We start from the raw sequence: 7617 nt of genomic DNA on the forward strand, positions 1-7617 counted from the left end.
TCTCCGGCAGAGCGCAGTCTATGCTTACTTCTGATGTCTCCCTCCACTTCCTGCCAGTACTCACTGGGAGAGGCGGGTATAGTTTGGGCTGTTCGGCTGGAGCCGGATCCTGGAAGTGTTGGCCAGAGGGTTCTGTCACCAGGATTGGAGCCTGCTGAGGTGGCAGCTCTACGACCTCCAGGAGAGCTGGCAGAGAAGCTGCGGCTGCTAGAAGATTTCACCTGGCCCTGGATCAGGCATTAAGGCGGCCTCCAGTTCTGGTGGAGCACTGGGTGGTGGGCGCATTATTATTCAGTATGGAGGAGGGGGAAGGTCATCCCCATCCAAATCCTGTAGAATTTCCTTTTTTATCATCAATCAATTTTTGTACCATTAATATTTTTCCCTTTCCCTTCTGGATACAAAACCTTGTCCAAGTAAGAGGGTCTTGAGCTAACCCTAACCATGAACCAATATACGGATTTTGATCTAGGTGTTCTGGCTTTCCTGTGACTACTGTATAGATTGCTTCCATTATTTTTAAGTTCGTGTTGTTGTCTGGTCGCCATCCTACTCCCACAGGGGGCCATTCGACCTCACAGAATATGGGGAGGCTGTTAGGCGTCATCTTAAACCCATGCTGCTGCTGCTGCTGCTGCTGCTGCTAAGTTGCTTCAGTCGTGTCTGATTCTGTGAGACTTCATAGACGGCAGCTCACCAGGCTCCTCCATCCCTGGGATTCTCCAGGCAAGAACACTGGAGTGGGTTGCCATTTCCTTCTCCAATGCAGGAAAGTGAAAAGTGAAAATGAAGTTGCTCAGTTGTGTCTGACTCTTCGCCACCCCATGGACTGCAGCCTACCAGGCTCCTTCGTCCATGGGATTTTTCAGGCAAGAGTACTAGAGTGGGGTGCCATTGCCTTCTCTGATGGCTGAGGTGGAGTGAAGTAAATTGACTTTCCCAATCTTGCACAGCCAACAAGTGGCAGAAGCACAATGTATGAACAACTGTTATTGATAACAGGCATAAAAAGTTGGGCAAATTGTAGTTTCTTTTGTTAAATAATTTAATGACTACTTTGTGATACTGGTGTCTACACATGACACCAGTAGAATTCAATACAGAAAAAGTTGAATTCAATAGAATAGAATAGAAAAAGTAGAATGCAATAAAAGTAGAATTCAGTACAGAAAAATTGCAATTATAAAATCGTTTTGAAATAGTGAATAACCAGTCATCAGAGAGATAATAAATTCATTGCTGAAGCTAATTTAGTGACACACCAGAGATACAGCTTATTCAATCTAGTCTATTATTTATTTAACTGTCACATGTAATTTTAATTTTAAATGATTTTATTTTATATTTCTAGGGAACTAAAATTTGCCCCCCTGAGCTGAAAACAGTCAAGACTCAAAAGACTGAGAAAGAAAATTTAACCTTCCCTCAAACTGGGTAAAATAATTTAGATGGAGGATCTGTTCCTGAAATAGAGCCATTAGTAGAGATATCTGCAAAAAATATGGGCTAGGTGCGGTGGGAAAAACTTGGCAGGGCTTAAAAATCAGAGTCCACTTTGTCCCCCATTGCTTCTGCATGGCTCAACAAACTTTCATTTACCAAACATTTGCTTTATCATATAAATTTCCTTCCTCACCTTTGAGATCCAAAACCATTATCCCCAACATATTTTGTCTTTTGCCAAAGATAATTTTAAGGTAATTGCTTCAGGCATTTTGGTGAATTACTCAATTTTGGAGGGTCACTTCCATGTACACCTATACTGAACATTTGTTTGATTTTTCCTTTGATCTGTTTCATGTCAAGTTAATTATCAGACGCGCCAGAAAAATCTAAAAAGGGGAGAGGAAAATTGATCCTGAAATTGATTGAACAATTGCATTAAAAATTTTGTTAAGATCGTCCTGAATTACAATATTACATGAAATAATAGAGGCTGACTGAAAGCCTAGTGTTGGGTCAACTTCATTATCTATATTCAGACTAGTTTTAAAATATTTAAAACACTTTCCCTTTTATTTTCATAACTGGAGGCCTTAAAAAGCAAAATAAGAGCTTCTTTTAAATTACAATTTGTAATTATATTCTCTGAAATCTTCCTAAGATTGGTAACAATTTATATCGGGATTATATAATTACTTGTTGCTCTCAAAAAAAAAGAAAACTGCATGAAATTTTGAAAGTATTGAAAAGATTTATAATGGAGAGAAACAGAGGATATAAGTGAGATTATAAACCATTTTATACCCCCAAGCTGCTATGATCTGAACTAGAAAGGAAGGCTACAAGTTGCCTGAATATCTGTACTATGCCAAATGTTGTAATAGACACCATGTCCTTCCAAACAGCAAACCATTTTTAACACAAAACCACAAATGATGTTTCAGCAATAGCAAAATAAAATAGATCTTATTACAGCATAGCAACTCAAACATATATTACTAGAATCAATTAGAGAAGAAGCACTTCTCTTGTCCCTGTGGATAAATGGTTAATGCACTGAAGTGTGATATTTAATTACCTCTTTTTACTATACCCATCATTATTTTAACTTTCATAGCTACACATGTTACACCAGCCATAAAATTATATAGTCCATTTTAAGGGGCAGTTATAGTATTTTTCTGATTTCCTGATACAGAGTATTTTGCCAGTGGTCACCACACCATGGGAAGGTTTTCCTCCAATCAGTTCCAAATTTATAAGCCCTTAAATTTTACCAGTGTCATGTCATTAAACAGAGAAATCTATGTGCCTACAATCAATTAGAAGCCTTTTCTGAGTTCTGCCCTCTTCCATTTGGCCAATATACTTGCCAAGGTGAACATATTAATCCTGAATTGCCAGTCTTATCATACAAAATATCCTCAACATTGTACAAAATCCTACTATAATCAGATTTTTTTCAAGAAGAGAACATTCATCAATTTGTAGGGAAATACAAAAGAGCTAACCTATGCAGGAGACACTGATTCAATTCCTGGGTCAGGAAGCTCTCCTGGAGCAGGGATAGGCTACACACTCCAACATTCTTGGGCTTCCCTGGTGGTTCAGATGGTAAAGAACCCACCTGTAATGTGGGAGACCTGGATTCAATCCTGGGTTGGGAAGATTCCCTGGAGGAGGGCATGGCAACCCACTCCAGTATTCTTGCCTGGAGAAACGTCATGGACAGATGAGCTTGGCAGGCTACAGCCATGGGGTCACAAACAGTTGGACATGACTGAGCAACTAAGCACAGTACACATAGCTTAGCCTAGCCTACCTACAATATGCTCAGAACATGTTTATATTAGTCTACAATTGGGGCAAAATAATCAAACCACCATCTATTTTATAGTGTTGAATATCTCATGTAATTTATTGAATACTGTATTGAAAGTAAAAACTAGAATTGTTGTCTGGGTATAGAAAGGTTGTTATGTGTGTCGGTTATTCATGCTCATAATAATAGAACCGATTGCAAGCTGAGACTCTGGTATCTTAGTACAGATTGTTAACCCAGGGAAGAGATCAAAGTTCAAAATTCAAAGTGGAGTTTCTACTAAATGTTTATCACTTTCAAAATATCATAAAGTTGACAAGTCTTAAGCGGAGACATCATAAGTTGGGAACTATCTGTAATATTAATAAAAATGCTGTGTCATTATTGGTATAATCCTCAAATACATTGAACAGTTTCCTATCAATGCTCTATTTGAAAACCTACATGAAGACCTCAGCTGCTAACTGGAAAAATATATTTCTTTGATTCTACTATTCAAGATCAGTCAATTCATGATAGTTCTCATTTCTATTAGCCTTTGGTACTATGCTATATCAAATGCAATTAAGTAGTCATGTTTCCTATCTCAAGCTTCCATTCTTATAATTTTCATCTCTCCTCCCATTTTATTTTTTTGTGAGTTTGTGTCTCTCCTGACCCAATTCACTGTGCTTTAAAAGCAAAACTCTCTTTTTAAAGTGAAAGTGAAAGTCGCTCAGTCACATCCGACTCTTTGCAAACCCATGGACTATATGGTCCTTGGAGTTCTCCAGGTCAGAATACTGGAGTGGGTAGTCTTTCCCTTCTCCAGGGGGTCTTCCCAACCCAGAGAACTAACCTGAGTCTCCCTATTTGCAGGTGGATTTTTTACCAGCTGAACCACAAGGGAAGACCAAGAATACTGGAGTGGGTAGCTTATCCCTTCTCCAGGGGATCTTCCTGACCCAGGTTCTCTTGGATTGCAGGCAGATTCTTTACCAACTGAGCTATCGGTGAAGCCCCAACAGTAAAATTTTTAAAAAAAAAATCTTCACAGAACACCCATTCCAACTTCTTCCCTATGTGAAATCTGACTGCCCTTTCAGGGACCTCCTCTTTTCCTGCTTGGTGGATTTGTGGTGCATGATTTGAACATCTCTTGGTAACTTTAGAGTGGTTTACTCATTCTACTATTGTATTCGTTTCTTAACAATTTTGTCCAAAATCTGGCAGAAATCCATTTTTCTGATGCTGATGCCATCTGTTTGTCAATAAAATCTTGAGATATTAACTGTTTACTTATGTCATTTTTTTTAAACATAAGAACCCTCCCTTAATACATTAAAGGTAAATTAGAAAGGAGATTGCACTTAATAGAGAAAATAATAAAGTGAAATTCTTGTGTTGAGAGTTGTAAGCTCTTGATATTCATAACAATAAAAATAAGTGTCCTGTCTCTCTGAAAGTGCTGTGATTCTCCATGGAGGAAATGGGGGAAATGGTCTCAATAGGTTAATTGTCAAATAATTTAGTGTACGGTTTAACTGTAGAAGCTTGTTTGGGGCAAGGAGCTAATGAAATGTTGGCTCAGAAAATGAAGGCAGTTTCCACACATGCAGTTAGAAAAATTTTAAATATATATATTACATGCATGTTGCTGCTGCTGCTAAGTCACTCAGTCGTGTCCGACTCTGTGTGACCCCATAGATGGCAGCCCACCAAGCTCCCCCGTCCCTGGGATTCTCCAGGCAAGAACACTGGAGCAGGTTGCCATTTCCTTCTCCAATGCATTAAAATGAAAAGTGGAAGTAAAGTCATTCAGTCGTGCCCGACTCTTAGCGACCCCATGGACTGCAGCCTACCAGGCTCCTTCGTCCATGGGATTTTCCAGGCAAGAGTACTGGAGTGGGTTGCCATTGCCTTCTTTGATTATATACATGTTACATATATATTAACTGAAGTTTCTAGGGATTTCTGAGCTGTGGACACTAAAAACCACCTTTCCTATGGCAGACATGACTTGAACAGATACATTTATGACTATTGCAATTCACACTTCTTTGAAAGTCCAGACTGTTTAATATGATGTGACATAAACCCTTGCACTTTCTTGTGGACTGAGGATCTCGCCATGAAGAGGTGCATGTGTCTATGCTGGGAAACTGTTGATAGGCACTCATACACTAAAGATTTCACAGGTAAAAATGAACCTGCTTGTTTCACATAACAGGTTGCTTCAGTTACCTGGAGAGTCTCATTCTCTTCTCTCTTGATTATCGCAACAAACTGTGAGCTTGTCGTTAATCCTTCATAATTCTAAGCCAACCTACGTTTAATTTTCCAATAGCAGCTAGAGTAATCCTCTTAAATACAGGTCTGATGAAATTAATTCTACATCAAGTTTTCAGAGTTAAAGATATTCTTGATCTCTTTACACAGACAGACATGTTCTTACCCATTTGATTTATTTCTTAATCCCCATGTTTACCACCGACAATACTATCATCTATTTCCTGTATCTTAATATAGAGGTTTTCTATAATTTATTTCCCAAAATTTGTCTTTTGTGCCATTCCATCTCAGTTTCACTGCACAAAATCTTAATTTACCTGAACATGCATTGCAAGCATACATAGCCACATATGTACATATACACACAAACATACACATAGGTATGCATGAGATATTTTTATTTTTTTCCAGAACCTCAGTTTAAAAGACACCGTCTTCAGCAAGCAAATGTCATCCCTAGTGGATAATGAGGACCTCTTTGGTGTATTATCTTGCCCTTCACAATATATTTTTAATACATACTATTTAATGGTGTTGGGCTTCCTAGGTGATGCTAGTGATAAAGAATCTGCCAGCCAAAGCAGAAGATGCAAGAAGTGCGGTTCGATCCCTGGGTCAGGAGGATCACCTGAAATAAGAAATGGCATCCCACTCCAGTAATCTTGTTTGGAAAGTTCCATGGACAGAGGAGCATGGCAGGCTACTGTCCATGGGCCTGCAAAGAGTTGGACACAACTGAAGAAACTCAGCACATTTAATGGTCTATTAACAACATTACTCTCTTATTATGTACCATATATCTCCAAAGTAAGAACCATATTATTAATGTATCATCAACACCTATCATAGTACCTTGCCCATAGTAGATAATCAGAATTTTTAATGAATAACAAATAATAATTGATTTACATTTTTATAATGAGAATTGATGGAGACAAAATAATGCTACTTCATACCTTAAAGCTGTCCACATTCTTATCCCTGGAACCTATGAAAATGTTTCAGAACACGGAAAAAGAGAATTAAGGTCACAGAATCAAATCAGTGTTGTTAATCTACTGATCCTAGGGTAAAGAAACTGTTTAAAATTATCTGAATGGACCTTAATCTGGGAAGAGAGGCAGAAGAATCAGAAACAGAGCTGACACTGTGAGAAAACCTCCAATGGTCATTGCTGGTTTGAAGCTGAAGGAAGGAGGAAGGAGCTAAGGAATGCTTTTCAGAAGCTGTTAAAGGAGAGAAATGAATTCAACATTAATGGCTTCAGAAAGAAATTTAGCCCTGTGAGTTCCATTCTGACTTCTGATTTTCACAACATAAAGTAACAAATTTATGTTGTTTCAAGCCATGTTGTGGTAATTGCTATAGAGACAATATGAATTTAAAAGAATATTATATTTTATTGTCCTCAGCAAAATGATTTAAAATTATTTTTAAAAATTAACTACAGAAGAGATACAATTATGCCTTAGTTTTCCAAATCTATTTTAATAAAGATTTTGAGAGCGTATTGTGTACTTATAAAGAAATTAGTACTTAAAATTTCAGGAAAAAGTTAAGTAAACATTTCAGAAAAGAGATCAATAATTAAATGTGTGAAGAGAGAGATACTTTATTAGCTAACCATTATTATTTTTTCTTTACCAGACATGAATGTGTCATATTTGATACTTAATTACAGACTACCAGCATTCTAATTTAGTTTATTATAACAGCTAAATTAAATGATTTATATGTAAAATACGTGTTAAATTTGCCTATAGTACAGATTTCTCACAATTCTCCTTTAATGCTAACATATATATGGCTTTATTCTCTTTGATGTTGATGAAAATCTACACTGAAAGCCAGTTTTCTTTCAGAAAATTCTTAAAGATGTAGCCTATTATTCACAGACTCTGGACTTGAAACAAATTCAAATAGATTCAGCATTCAAGTCAGTTTTAGAATATTTATTTCAGGTGATAACATTTTATTAAAATTTTTTCCTTATAGAATCCAGAAAGGAATTATGCTTGAAGAATAAAACCAATACATATGAATCAGTAAAAAAGAATAAAATAAATCAATAAAAATAAAGT

The sequence above is a fragment of the Ovis aries genome, chromosome 6 (genome assembly GCF_016772045.2).
Source record: "Ovis aries strain OAR_USU_Benz2616 breed Rambouillet chromosome 6, ARS-UI_Ramb_v3.0, whole genome shotgun sequence".
NCBI lineage: Eukaryota > Metazoa > Chordata > Mammalia > Artiodactyla > Bovidae > Ovis > Ovis aries.